Source organism: Pelobates fuscus, chromosome 3 (assembly GCF_036172605.1).
Source record: "Pelobates fuscus isolate aPelFus1 chromosome 3, aPelFus1.pri, whole genome shotgun sequence".
Lineage (NCBI taxonomy): Eukaryota > Metazoa > Chordata > Amphibia > Anura > Pelobatidae > Pelobates > Pelobates fuscus.
The window spans coordinates 10,223,530-10,238,863 of NC_086319.1; the positions used below are offsets into that span (position 1 = coordinate 10,223,530).

General features: G+C 47.6%; 1 protein-coding gene across 1 annotated transcript in view; it reads right to left on the reverse strand.

Moving 5' to 3' along the window:
• ITPR2 (inositol 1,4,5-trisphosphate receptor type 2) overlaps positions 1–15,334 on the reverse strand; it is a 327,302-nt gene that overhangs the window by 87,534 nt on the left and 224,434 nt on the right. The gene's annotated exons all lie outside the window — the stretch shown is intronic.

Genomic DNA, 15,334 nt, shown 5'->3' on the forward strand with positions numbered 1-15,334 from the left:
TCGCTAGGAATGTCAGAAAAAGGTCAGAAAAGGGTAAATGAAGGCAGTTGGTAATAAATACAAACAGCGCTTGTCTTCAGAACTTGCAGACTAGCTCAGTTCAGATAGTTTAGTAACTAGGTCAGCAGATTTAGAGTGCAAGCACTGATGACATTAGCCATGGCTATCGATGTATGTCCTCCAATACACAGCACCATTTAACGATCTCGTTTACAACCTTAAACTCTGTGTATTATAATAGAGGAAGAAACAAAATTATCAAAACACTAAAAAATGATGTAATGCAGATTCCATACACTGATTATTCTTCAATTATTAATAAGATATTAGGTGAGAGGTTTGAGATGATATCAGCTGATCTCCCACCACGCCAACAAGTGATACAATGAAACAGTTTGAACAAACAGAGAATAATAATTGCAGGGAGGGAGCTGGAGAACCTGCGATCTGAGGTGCACACTGGACTTTAAATGATAATAAATGGAATCAGTGGCCAGTTTGATGGTCTACTGACCTGTGTGGGCTGACTCACCGGAGTGTGGGCATCTAGGACATATAGTTACCATGGAAGCGGCACACAAGTTTAGGTGTAGGAGTCAGACAGTTATAGAAACTGTAACGGAATGCAGTGTAACAGCATACGATATCCGTTGGTTCATCTAGGAAATCCACAGTCAGAGTAGAAAGCAAGGCAATATTCCCAATCCTCCCAATAACCGGACGAAACACAGTTTGGGAGTCAACTAACTCGGTTTATTCACAGGCAGCATATTTATACAGTTCCCCCTGCAAGGGGTTTCCAGACAGTAATTCCAGGGGATTTCTCCCAACATGCACTGTGACTTTCCCAACAGGCCTTGCTGCACGAGAAAGATACTCCCACTAAAATGGACGCTTAAGTGGATTATCTCCTCGTGCAGCAAAACCGACAATTGACATTAAAATATACAATTCACACAATATTCGGTACTTTATAATAATTGAACGTTCGGTAGATAGCTGGGGTCGGAGCGCACACTTTGGGAGAATACCGCTCTGATCCCAGCTGAATTGACCGAACGCCGCATATAATATAGTAGAACATTAAAGAGGGTTTAAAAGTACCGAATAAGTACGGGACATATAATGTACCGAACGCGGGACTCCCGAACGCTCTGGAAGTCCAGCGGTGTTCAAATCATTGAGTAGCCGTTTTCCATTCCAGGCTCTCGACCACTGAACACCGCTGTAGAGACAAGGGATCCAAGATGGCCGACCGCCGGATGGTCGGTAGTCGAACGACGGCCACCTAGGAGAGCCCTTAATTACCGATTGCAACAATGTTGCAATCGGTTAATTGGTGCCACCCGACCTGTGAATGTGTGGTCTACCTGGGGAGTCCACATTCGTACGGCGAACGGCCAGGATAGCCGAGTTTCGTCGTACGAATGCTTTGTATGCTGGCAACATACTGCTGCCAGCATGCGAACGGCCATAGAGCAATACACATACATTTAACGTTATACATTATATTTTCAGCCTACGGACAACCGGTACTGTATGTAGTTCAGAAGTGGCTAGTTTTGCCACAATGCTCCCCCAGAACCAAGCCGGCATACACAGTCTGATCCCAACGGATCGGCTTGGGGACGTCCGGGAGAGTACTCACAGATCACTTCTCGAGTTCAGTCTGTCTGGATAACCCGTCAGCGTTACCGTTTTGTTTTCCTGGCCGGTAATGGATAGTAAAGTCAAAGGGCTGCAGCGCCAAACTCCAGCGCAGCAGCCTGGCATTGTCTCCAGACACACGGTTTAGCCACACTAACGGGTTGTGATCTGTGAGTAAGGAAAAAGGTTGTCCGTACAAATATGGCTGTAACTTTTTAAGGGCCCACACCACGGCCAGGCATTCTTTCTCAATGGCGGCGTAGCTCACTTCACGAGGCAGCAACTTGCGGCTTAAATAGGCTACGGGGTGTTCTCCGCCATCGGCTCCCACTTGGCTCAGTACTGCCCCCAATCCAAACATTGAAGCGTCTGTGTGAACAAGAAATCTTTTAGTTGGATCAGGAGCAGTTAACACAGGAGCATTAGTGAGAGCAGTCTTGAGTTGTTGGAATGCCTGCTCACACTCTGGGGCCCAGACAACCAGTCGGGGAAGGTTCTTCTTCGTCAGGTCGGTTAGGGGTTTGGCCAGGGTGCTATAGTCAGGGACAAACTTTCTGTAATAGCCGGCTGTTCCTAAGAACGCCAACACCTGGGTCTTAGTCCTGGGGGTAGGCCACTTGGCTACGGCCTCAATCTTGGCTGGCTCGGGCCTCTGCTGCCCACACCCTACACGGTGGCCCAGATACTGCACCTCGGCCATACCTATGTGGCACTTGCTAGGTTTTAGCGTTAACCCGGCCTCCCCAATGCGATCTAGTATCGCCCCTATGTGGTGTAGGTGGTCTTCCCAGGTCTGGCTAAAAACGGCTATATCGTCTAGATAGGCACAGGCATACTCCTGAAAACCGTCCAGTAGTCGATCTACCATCCGCTGAAAGGTAGCCGGAGCGTTTTTCATCCCGAAAGGCATGACCTTGAACTGGTACAGGCCAAACGGGGTGACAAACGCCGACTTGGGGATGGCGTCATCGGCTAGAGGGATCTGCCAGTACCCCTTACACAAATCAATGGTAGTGAGATACTGGCCCCGTGCCATCTTATCCAACAGCTCGTCTATCCGGGGCATCGGGTAGGCATCAGACACCGTTTTGTCATTTAGCCTCCGGTAGTCAACACAGAATCGGGTGGTGCCATCCTTTTTAGGTACCAGGACTACCGGCGATGCCCAGGGGCTATCGGAGGGTTCGATAACCCCTAGCTGCAACATTTCGTCTAGTTCGGCTTTCATATGGGTACGGACGGATTCCGGAACCCTATATGGAGCCTGGCGCATAGGTAGCTGTCCCGGGGTCTCCACTCGGTGGGTGGCTAGCGGAGTGTACCCAGGTAAATTGGAGAAGGTAGTCCCCTTTGCTACAATCAGCGCCTGTACCTGGGCACGCTCCTGGGGGCTTAGCCGCTCCCCCAGCTGAACTCCCCGGGAGGGCTCTATCTGTTCCTCGGGTTCTAGTAGGTCGGGTAAGGGTAGATTTTCCTGATCCTCTACGGAGGAGGCACATATTGCCGTCACATCCTCTATCCTCTCATGGTAGGGCTTGAGCATGTTCACGTGGAGCATGCGTCTCTTCCCTACCCCTGAGCAGGGGCCGATCACATAGGTAGTGTCGCATCGCTGCTCCACTACCTGGTATGGGCCTTGCCAGATGGCCTGCAGCTTATCTGTGCGGACGGGCTTTAAGATCAAAACCTTCTGTCCCACCTGAAAGCTGCGGTCCCTGGCTCCTCTATCGTACCAGCGGCGCTGGCGTTGCTGGGCCGCCTGGAGGTTGGTGTGTACAGCTTGAGTCAGCGCCTCCAGACGGTCCCTGAACTCCAGGACGTAGGACACGATAGGGGTTTCGTTAGTGGTACTCTCTCCCTCCCAGTGTTCCCTAATCAAGTTCAAGGGTCCTCGCACCCTCCTCCCAAACAGTAGCTCAAACGGGGAGAATCCTGTCGACTCCTGGGGGACTGTCAGGGTACCTGAGGTCTCTACCTCTAAGGGAGGTAGAGATTTGGTGGTTTGCCCGTCCAGGCGAGCTGTTTCCCTCGTTCCTCGCGGTTCATCCAGTCACTTAAACACCGGCCGCGAGGAATCCACGTCCTTTTCTAGCAGGACGCTCAATACGTGACGTCATGACGCTATCACGAGCGACCTGTCACTCAAGTGTCCGATATCCAATCGGTACTTGCCATCCAGAGCCAGGGTATTTAAGCTTACTTCTCTCTTCAGCTCATTGCCCTGTCGTGGTTCTAGCTTGTCTAGTCACTCAGTGCTCTGGTATTCTAGTTTACTCTATTTGGTTTTGACTCGGCTTGTTGTACTACCCTGCTTCTCTGTTCTCCCTTGACCCGGCTTGTCTCTCGCTTATCTGTCTTCCCGTTCCCTCGACCTCGGCTTGTCTCTGACTATTCTCTATTACTCTCGGTACGTTAGTCCGGCCATTCTAAGGCCCGGTATACGTACCTTTCCACTCTTTGTACTCTGCGTGTTGGATCCCTGTCCCGATCCTGACATTACGACAGGGCCAATGGATCCTGCAGGTACAAACAGTCAGCTTGGTTCTTCTGATCCCAGGTTTGACGCCATGGAGCATAGGATGGATCAGATGGCTCTAGCACTACAGGCACTTTTGTCTCGTGCTAGTAACCCACCTGAGGAGACACGTACTCCTTCTATTTCTCCTGCAGTCTCAGGTCTAGAGGTAGCCACTGTAGGTGCTTCTTTCCGTATTACCCCACCAGTACGTTATGGCGGGTCACCGGAGAAGTGCCGTGGTTTTCTGAACCAGATCAGCATCCATTTCGAATTACAACCCCGCTCTTATCCTACAGATAGAGCGAAGGTTGGATTTGTTATTACTTTACTCATTGAGAAAGCTCTGAGATGGGCCAATCCTTTATGGGAGAATGATAATCCACTAGTCTATAATTATAATGCCTTGTAGCTGCGTTTAGAAGAACTTTTGACCCTCCTGGTAGAAAGGTCAATGCAGCTAGATTACTGTTGCGCCTTAGAAAGGACAATCGAACACTTGTGGACTATGCACTAGAGTTCAGGTCCTTGGCGGCAGAAGTTAAGTGGAACGAACAGGCTTATATAGATGTGTTTCTGAATGGGTTATCAGATGTAATTCTTGACGAGGTCGCTACTAGAGAACTCCCTGAGAATTTGGAGGATTTAATTTCTTTTATATCTCGTATTGATGAACGCATAAGAGAGAGGCAGAACACTCGAGATAGGACCCGTAGACCCTCCTTTAAACTAGCGCCTACCTTTCAAAATTCTGAGTTCGAGGACTTACGTATTTCTGAACCTATGCAGATAGGCAGTACTCATCTCACAGAGAGAGAGAGACAGTACAGAAGAAGGGAGGGTTTATGTATGTATTGTGGAGTCAGAGGACATTTACGCCTAAATTGTCCTAATCGTTCGGGAAACGCTCGCACCTAAGTTTCTCTAGAGGACAGGCCTTGGGTGTTTCTACTTTGTCCTCTATTCACAACTACAAAGAGTTCAGGCTTCTGTTACCCGTTTCTTTGAGGTGGGAGAAGGGAGTAGTAAAGACTATGGCACTAATCGATTCTGGAGCTGCTGAGAGCTTTATAGATCAGGGTTTTGTTGCCAAGCATGCTATCCCATCCCAGTTAAAAGAGACACCACTGGCTGTTGAGGCCATCGATGGTAGACCGTTACTTGAGCCTGTTATTTTCCATGAGACCATACCGATTAACTTAACTGTTGGCATCCTACATAAAGAGGATATATCCTTAATGCTCATTTCTTCTCCGTCTATTCCCATAGTCCTGGGGTACTCCTGGTTGAGGAGACACAACCCTATTATTAATTGGGAGTCAGGGGAGATAGTTTCGTGGGGAAAGAATTGTCAAGAAAAATGCTTGCGGAAGGTCTTACCTCTCGGATTAACTAACACATCGACTACCTCTGACAATCTTACAGAGACACAAATTCCGCCTCAGTATCTAGATTTAAAGGCAGTATTTGACAAAAAGAAAGCCGATACCTTACCCCCACACAGGTCCTTTGATTGCAAAATTAACCTACTCCCTGGTACCATGCCTCCCAGAGGTCATGTATACCCATTATCTACGAAAGAGAACTCAGTTCTAGAGGAGTATATTCACGAGAATTTAGACAAGGGATTCATCAGGAGGTCCTCCTCTCCTGCCGGGGCTGGATTTTTTTTTGTTAAAAAGAAAGATGGTTCTTTGAGACCTTGTATTGATTATCGAGGCTTGAATAAGATAACCATTAAAAATGCCTACCCGATTCCCTTGATCACCGAACTCTTCGATCGTTTGAAGGGCTCTACAATTTTCACCAAGTTAGACCTCAGAGGGGCATATAACTTGGTGAGAATCCAGCAGGGACATGAGTGGATGACGGCATTCAATACTCGCTATGGTCACTATGAATATACGGTTATGCCTTTTGGGTTATGCAATGCACCAGCGGTATTCCAAGATCTGATAAATGAGGTTCTTAGGGAATTTCAGCAAGAGTGCGTCATTGTATACCTAGATGATATACTTATACATTCTAGTGAGATTGAGACTCATCACAAGCAAGTCAGGAGGGTGTTGCACAAGCTTCTTCAGCATGGTTTGTACTGCAAGTTGGAGAAATGTAGCTTTGATCAAACCCAGGTAACCTTTCTCGGCTATGTGATCTCTGGGGAGGGATTTAAGATGGATCCGGATAAACTCCAGTCCATTCTAGAGTGGCCTTTACCCAAAGGTCTTAAAGCCGTACAGAGATTTATTGGTTTTTCCAATTATTATAGGCGCTTTATTAAGGGCTATTCTTCAATTATCGCACCTATCACTAATATGACCAAACAGGGGGCTGATACTAAGAATTGGACTACTGAAGCTCTTCTTGCGTTCAAAACTCTCAAGGAGCTTTTCGCTTCCGCTCCAATTTTAGTTCACCCCGACACTTCCCTGCCTTTTCTGCTTGAGGTAGACGCATCAGAGACTGGTTTAGGTGCTGTCCTATCTCAAAGGTTGGGTGTTGATAAACCATTACATCCATGTGGATTTTTCTCTAAAAAATTGTCCGGTACTGAGAGCAGATATGACATTGGTGACAGAGAATTACTAGCGGTTATCAAAGCTTTGAAAGAGTGGAGACATTTATTGGAAGGTACTTTACATCCTGTTACCATTCTAACAGACCACAAAAATTTGTCTTATATCGGAGAGGCCAAGCGTTTGTCCTCCAGGCAGGCTCGTTGGTCATTGTTTCTTACCCATTTCAATTACGTTCTGACTTACAGACCTGGCTCAAAGAATTCTAAAGCTGATGCGCTATCTCGCCAATTTGAGCCTTCTGCTTCAGTTGAACCACTTGTGTCCTCCATTGTACCCAAATGCAATATTATTGCTAATACCAGTCTTAAAATTCATTCTCCGCTACTTGACCAGATCTTGAAGTCACAACATCTAGCTCCCGGAAACACTCCTGAGGGAAGAAACTTTGTTCCTCCTGAACTTCAACTGGAGCTCTTACAATGTTTTCACGAAAGTAAGATAGCTGGTCATCCTGGTATTCGCAAGACATACTCTCTGATATCCAAGGATTTCTGGTGGCCTTCACTTCGAAAAGATATTGAGGAGTTCGTCGCAGCTTGTGAGACTTGTGCCAAGACTAAACTACCTCATGCTTCTCCATGTGGCCTGTTACACCCCTTGGACGTTCCTGAGAAACCTTGGTCCTGTTTGTCCATAGACTTTATCGTTGATTTACCTGCTTCCAAGAGACAAACTGTTATTCTCACGGTGGTGGATAGATTTACTAAGATGGCTCATTTCGTACCATTACCTAAACTTCCGACTTCTCCTGAATTGGCGGAGATTTTTGCGAGAGAGGTTTTTCGCCTACATGGGATTCCTTCGGAGATTGTTTCTGATAGAGGTTCTCAATTTGTCTCACGTTTCTGGAGATCCTTTTGTTCTCAAATGGGTATCAAATTGAACTTCTCCTCTGCCTATCACCCTCAGTCTAACGGAGCTGCTGAACGTACTAATCAAAAGATCGAACAGTATCTACGTTGCTTTGTTTCCGAACACCAGGACGATTGGGTCGGTCTGATTCCTTGGGCGGAGTTCGCACACAATAACCTTGTTTGTGATTCAACTCGCTCTAGCCCTTTCTTCATGAACTATGGCTTTCATCCTTCGATTTTTCCTTCGGTTTCCTCTTCTCAGGGGATACCGTCGGTTGATGATCATGTCGCCAACCTGAAGAGATTATGGGATCAGACTCGGCAAATTCTATTACATAGTTCTTCGTTGTTCAAGAAACACGCTGACAAGCATAGAAGAGCGGCTCCTGTTTTTGTTCCTGGGGATAGGGTATGGTTGAGTACTAAGAATATTCGCCTAAAAGTCCCATCTATGAAGTTTGCTCCTCGCTACATAGGTCCTTACAGGATTCTCACTCGTATCAACCCGGTTGCGTATCGCCTTGCTCTGCCACCTGCCTTACGCATTCCTAACTCTTTTCATGTCTCCTTGTTGAAACCTCTTATTTGCAACAAATTCTCCTCTAAGGTTTCCTCCCCTCGTCCTGTTCAGGTGGAGGGTCGGGAGGAGTACGAGGTCAGCTCCATCATTGATTCCAGAATTTCAAGGGGAAAATTGCAATATCTGGTCAACTGGAGGGGATATGGTCCTGAGGAGAGGAGTTGGGTACCTCAGGAGGACGTTCATGCGTCTCGCCTTCGCAGAGTATTTCACCTCCGCTTCCCATCTCGCCCCGGTTCCTTCCGCCCGGTGGGCGTATCTGAGAGGGGGGGTACTGTCAGGGTACCTGAGGTCTCTACCTCTAAGGGAGGTAGAGATTTGGTGGTTTGCCCGTCCAGGCGAGCTGTTTCCCTCGTTCCTCGCGGTTCATCCAGTCACTTAAACACCGGCCGCGAGGAATCCACGTCCTTTTCTAGCAGGACGCTCAATACGTGACGTCATGACGCTATCACGAGCGACCTGTCACTCAAGTGTCCGATATCCAATCGGTACTTGTCAGAGGCGTGATTACCATCCAGAGCCAGGGTATTTAAGCTTACTTCTCTCTTCAGCTCATTGCCCTGTCGTGGTTCTAGCTTGTCTAGTCACTCAGTGCTCTGGTATTCTAGTTTACTCTATTTGGTTTTGACTCGGCTTGTTGTACTACCCTGCTTCTCTGTTCTCCCTTGACCCGGCTTGTCTCTCGCTTATCTGTCTTCCCGTTCCCTCGACCTCGGCTTGTCTCTGACTATTCTCTATTACTCTCGGTACGTTAGTCCGGCCATTCTAAGGCCCGGTATACGTACCTTTCCACTCTTTGTACTCTGCGTGTTGGATCCCTGTCCCGATCCTGACAGGGACCTCTCTATAGGCAAAGAGTAGGTGAGGTAGAAACCTCTCCCAGTCTTTGTGGGTCTCCCCGAACGTCCGAAGCATCTGCTTCAGCGTCCCGTTGAACCTCTCACATAGCCCGTTGGACTGGGGGTGGTAGGCGGAATTAACTATTGGCTTAATGCCACACACCTTCCACATATGTTGGGTAACTTCGGCCGTAAATTGGGTGCCTCGATCCGAGATTATCTCTTGGGGAAAACCTACTCGGGAAAATACCTTCATTAATGCTTCTGCCACGGTCTCAGCGTGGATATTAGAGAGGGCCACGGCTTCGGGGTATCGGGTGGCGTAGTCCACTATAGTTAGGATATATCTTTTGCCCGAGGGACTGGGTTTTGGCAGGGGACCTACGATATCCACTGCTACTCGGCTGAAGGGTTCTGCTATGATGGGCAGGGGGCATAGCCTGGCTTTGTGGCGATCCCCTCGTTTACCTACACGCTGGCAGACGTCGCAGGAGGTGCAATATTGGCGCACATCCTGAGAGATCCCGGGCCAGAAGAAGGCATGGGTCAAACGGTATCGGGTACGGGTCATCCCTAGGTGTCCTGACAAGGGGATGTCATGAGAAATTCGCAGCAGCTCCTGCCTATACTTCTGGGGTACCACTAGCTGTTTATTAGTTAAGGTGACAGACCCCCCCACATCTTTTGCCGTGACACGGTATAGCAACTCTCTTTCCCAGATGAACCGCTCCCCCTCTAACCCTGCTTGGTCGGTTTGTGCCCGGTCCCTATATACTTGGAGAGTGGGATCGGTCTGGACTTCGGTCGCAAAGGTAGTCGGGGTATCCCAGGACATGGGGGTCAGTTGGGGAACATGGTCTCTTACCTGAGCCTCAGAGTGCATCGGTGTAGCCGTGGTGCGAGCCTGTTGCCGGGTGGTTACGGGGAGGGCTTCCTGGTACGGAGCCTGGGGAATAAAAGCGGAAGTCATTTGGCCCAAGTCATTCCCCAGTACAACATCGGCAGGTAAATTCTGCATCAGCCCCACTTCGACGGTCCCCTCTCCCACACCCCAATCCAAATGAACTTTGGCAGTAGGTAGCCGGTATACTGCTCCCCCGGCCACCCGTACTGCCACTGAGCCGCCGGTGTGGGTTGCGCCTGGTACCAAATGGGGTGCAACCAAAGTTAAAGTGGCTCCCGAATCCCGGAGCCCTTGCACCTCCTTCCCCTCCAGGGTCACTAGCTGCCGATGATGTTGTCGGTTGTCGGTGGCTCGGACTGACATTACTTCGTGCAGCACCCCAAGAGGCTCCTCAATTTGAGCGCTCAGCAATTCTTGGGTGGCGGGTGCTACCTGGTAATGGTGCGCAGCAGCCCTGGGTGCCAAGTTTTGTCGCACCTGATTCCAAGCTTGTCGGCTCCGGTTTTGGGTGCACTCTCGAGAAATGTGCCCCCACTGCTTGCAGGTGTGACACTGAATGTTAGCCCGGCCGTTGTATCGGGAGGGGGTTGGTGGAGTATTCAGTGCCGGCCTGTGCAGGGGTGCGGTGGGGCCGGTAGGGATAAAATTATTGGGTGGCCCGGTAATCCGAGGGAGAGTCTTATTTTGGGCACCGTGATGCCTCCTGGCATCAAAATGCTGATCCGCCAATTTAGCGGCTTCGGGTAGGGTGAGTGGCTTCCGGTCTCTCACCCATTCTTGTGCTTCTGGGGACAAACCATTAAAAAACTGTTCCAGCAGCATTAACTGCCTCAACTCCTCCATGTTACTAGCGTTGCTGGCCTGTATCCAGCCTAGTGATGCTTGGTCCAGCTTGTGCGCCCATTCTGCATGAGAATCTTTCTCAGGCTTGCGCAGGCCCCGGAATTTCCGCCGGTATGCCTCTGGGGTAATAGCATACCTCTCTAAGATCGCCCTCTTTACTTTAGGGTAATCCTTACTGTCCTCTCGGGGTACAGCACGGTAGGCTTCAGCCGCCCTATCCGATAATTTGCCTGCCAGCAGCGGCACCCATGTTGCGGGTTCCAAATCGTGCAAATCGCACAGCCGCTCAAAGTCCTGCAAATACCCATCGATTTCGTCCTTTTCTTCACAAAACGCTTTAAATGCGTGATGTGGGACTTTGGGCTTTACCTGTCCGTAGGTGGAGGCAGTAACAGACTCTGCCCTAGGGGGGGTCGCTGGTGTGCTGGTCGCCATCAGATAATCCTGTACATCCGATACCATCACGGTCAGTATTTCCAGCGGTACTGGTTGCGGTAAGAACTCCAACCTGGTTCGTAGCTCTTTTTGGAATGGGGTCTCTTCCTTGGCTGGTGGGGGTGTAGCGCTGCGGGCTCTGTCTCCCTCCATCAGTTCAGCGATCAGCACAGCCTTAGATTTGTTGCTGGCTATCTTACCCCTGGCTTCCAGTAGCTCTTTTAAAGTCTGTCGTTTTAGTATGGTATAATCAATCTCCATACGAATTGCCCTTGCTTTCCTTGTTCGGTAGTTCCAGTTTACACGAACGCTGCTTTTTCGGCTGTAAGGTTCGGATCCCGTCGCTTGCCACCAATTGTAACGGAATGCAGTGTAACAGCATACGATATCCGTTGGTTCATCTAGGAAATCCACAGTCAGAGTAGAAAGCAAGGCAATATTCCCAATCCTCCCAATAACCGGACGAAACACAGTTTGGGAGTCAACTAACTCGGTTTATTCACAGGCAGCATATTTATACAGTTCCCCCTGCAAGGGGTTTCCAGACAGTAATTCCAGGGGATTTCTCCCAACATGCACTGTGACTTTCCCAACAGGCCTTGCTGCACGAGAAAGATACTCCCACTAAAATGGACGCTTAAGTGGATTATCTCCTCGTGCAGCAAAACCGACAATTGACATTAAAATATACAATTCACACAATATTCGGTACTTTATAATAATTGAACGTTCGGTAGATAGCTGTGGTCGGAGCGCACACTTTGGGAGAATACCACTCTGATCCCAGCTGAATTGACCGAACGCCGCATATAATATAGTAGAACATTAAAGAGGGTTTAAAAGTACCGAATAAGTACGGGACATATAATGTACCGAACGCGGGACTCCCGAACGCTCTGGAAGTCCAGCGGTGTTCAAATCATTGAGTAGCCGTTTTCCATTCCAGGCTCTCGACGACCGAACACCGCTGTAGAGACAAGGGATCCAAGATGGCCGACCGCCGGATGGTCGGTAGTCGAACGACGGCCACCTAGGAGAGCCCTTAATTACCGATTGCAACAATGTTGCAATCGGTTAATTGGTGCCACCCGACCTGTGAATGTGTGGTCTACCTGGGGAGTCCACATTCGTACGGCGAACGGCCAGGATAGCCGAGTTTCGTCGTACGAATGCTTTGTATGCTGGCAACATACGGCTGCCAGCATGCGAACGGCCATAGAGCAATACACATACATTTAACGTTATACATTATATTTTCAGCCTACGGACAACCGGTACTGTATGTAGTTCAGAAGTGGCTAGTTTTGCCACAGAAACCAAGTCACATACCTCAAACAATCAAATTCATGTATCGTTACAGACAGACTGACTGATACAGAGAGACAGACTGACTGACTGATACAGAGAGACTGACTGACTGATACAGAGAGACAGACTGACTGACTGATACAGAGAGAGAGATTGACTAATACAGTGAGACAGACTGACTGACTGATACAGAGAGACACACTAATACAGACAGACTGACTGACTGATACAGAGAGACTGACTGACTGATACAGAGAGACAGACTGACTGACTGATACAGAGAGAGAGATTGACTAATACAGTGAGACAGATTGACTGACTGATACAGAGAGACACACTAATACAGACAGACAGACTGACTGATACAGAGAGACAGACTGACTGACTGATACAGAGAGACAGACAGACTGACTGATACAGAGAGACAGACTGACTGATACAGAGAGACACACTAATACAGAGAGACTCACTAATACAGAGAGACAGACTGATACAGAGAGACAGACTGACTGATACAGAGAGACAGAATGACTGATACAGAGAGACACACTAATACAGAGAGACAGACTGACTGATACAGAGAGACACACTAATACAGAGAGACTCACTAATACAGAGAGACAGACTGATACAGAGAGACAGACTGACTGATACAGAGAGACAGACTGACTGACTGATTCAGAGAGACAGACTGACTGACTGATTCAGAGAGAGAGATTGACTAATACAGAGAGACAGACAGACTGACTGATACAGAGAGACAGACTGACTGATACAGAGAGACACACTAATACAGAGAGACAGACTGACTGATACAGAGAGACACACTAATACAGAGAGACTCACTAATACAGAGAGACAGACTGATACAGAGAGACAGACTGACTGATACAGAGAGACACACTAATACAGAGAGACTCACTAATACAGAGAGACAGACTGACTGATACAGAGAGACAGAATGACTGATACAGAGAGACACACTAATACAGAGAGACAGACTGACTGATACAGAGAGACACACTAATACAGAGAGACTCACTAATACAGAGAGACAGACTGATACAGAGAGACAGACTGACTGATACAGAGAGACAGACTGACTGATACAGAGAGACACACTAATACAGAGAGACAGACTGACTGATACAGAGAGACACACTAATACAGAGAGACAGACTGATATAGAGAGACAGACTGACTGATACAGAGAGACAGACTGACTGATACAGAGAGACAGACTGACTGATACAGAGAGACAGACTGATACAGAGAGACTGACTAATAGAGAGACAGGCTGACTGATACAGAGACACAGACTGACTGACTGATACAGAGAGACAGACTGACTGACTGATACAGAGAGACAGACTGACTGATACAGAGAGACAGACTGACTGATACAGAGAGACAGACTGACTGATACAGAGAGACAGACTGACTGACTGATACGGAGAGACAGACTGACTGACTGATACGGAGAGACAGACTGACTGACTGATACGGAGAGACAGACTGACTGACTGATACGGAGAGACAGACTGACTGACTGATACAGAGAGACAGACTGACTGACTGATACAGAGAGACAGACTGACTGACTGATACAGAGAGACAGACTGACTGACTGATACGGAGAGACAGACTGACTGACTGATACGGAGAGACAGACTGACTGACTGATACAGAGAGACAGACTGACTGACTGACTGATACAGAGAAACAGACCAGACCAGAACCACTGCCATGCTGGCGAAACCCACAAGGTCAAAAAAATCCATGTTATGTTTAAACCAGCACCCATTGCTCAGGATATCTGTAGAAATATAGATTGAAGACTGAAACACAATGTCCGCCTGTGCTCATTTGCATGACCGGCTAGGAATTCTGGGATATCCATGATTTCTCACGTTTCTGTGCTCAAGGGGGGCTTTATGAAGTTCAGCATGAGACATGCAGGTGATGAACAACAGTATTTTGTTTGGCACAGAGATAGACATACATAGACAATGGGACAAACAGTCAGATACAAAGATAAAAATAGAGATACAGATAAATACAAAGATAGAGATCGAAAGAGAGATTTGCTGGGGGAGGGATAGTAGTTTTCCTATTTACCTCTTTTTATATACTACCAGATCTAACATTTTCTCTACTTATGGAGATAGTGTTTTCTTGTGTGTTTTTTCAAAGATAGAGAGATACACAGACAGATATAGACAATGAGACAAACAGTCAGCTGCAAATATCGAGATATAGACAGATACAAAGACAAAGAGAGAGACAGACACATATACAAAGAGAGAGATGGGCAGATAGACAGACAGATATAGACAATTAGACAAACAGTCAGATGCAAAGACAGAGATATAAACAGACGCAAAGATAGAGAGATACAAAGACAGAGAGATACACAGACACATATACAAAGAGAGAGAGACAGACAGATATAGACAATGAGACAGTCAGATGCAAACATAGGGATATAGACAGATACAAAGATAGAGAGATAGACAGATACAAATACAAAGACGGAGAGATAGAGAGCCATAGATACAAAGGCAGAGAGACAGACATATATAAACAATGAGACAAACAATCAGATACAGACAGAGAAACATCAGATACAGACAGAGAAACAAAGATACAAAGACAGAGAGATAGACAGATACAAAGACAGAGAGATAGAGAAACAGATACAAAGACAGGGAGATACACAGACACATATACAAAGAGAGAGAGACAGATAGATATAGACAATGAGACCGTCAGATGCAAAGATAGGGATATAGACAGATACAAGGATAGAGAGATAGACAGATACAGATAC